This window comes from Manis pentadactyla, chromosome X (assembly GCF_030020395.1).
Source record: "Manis pentadactyla isolate mManPen7 chromosome X, mManPen7.hap1, whole genome shotgun sequence".
Taxonomy (NCBI): domain Eukaryota; kingdom Metazoa; phylum Chordata; class Mammalia; order Pholidota; family Manidae; genus Manis; species Manis pentadactyla.
Window position 1 is genome coordinate 1,262,895 of NC_080038.1, and position 285 is coordinate 1,263,179.

Sequence of the window (285 nt, forward strand, 5' to 3'; positions counted from 1 at the left end):
GTGTATCCAATAGGGTCACCTGTCCAGGGCACCATCTGTATACCTTCCACCATACTCAGGGTGTAGCAGACGTTTCACATTGGAGGCCCTTGGGGTTACCCCTGAGCTGCACAAGTCTTTGGCCCGCGCAGTTCTGGACAATGGGCTTGAAATACTCGCCGACGTTTGACCATCAGAACAGTCCACATGATAAGGAGGACACAAGGTAAGGGCCGCCCGCCCTGGCGGCACCCTCTGCCCTCTCTCCAGACACGGCTGCAAAGCGGACCTCAGCCCCACTGCCCC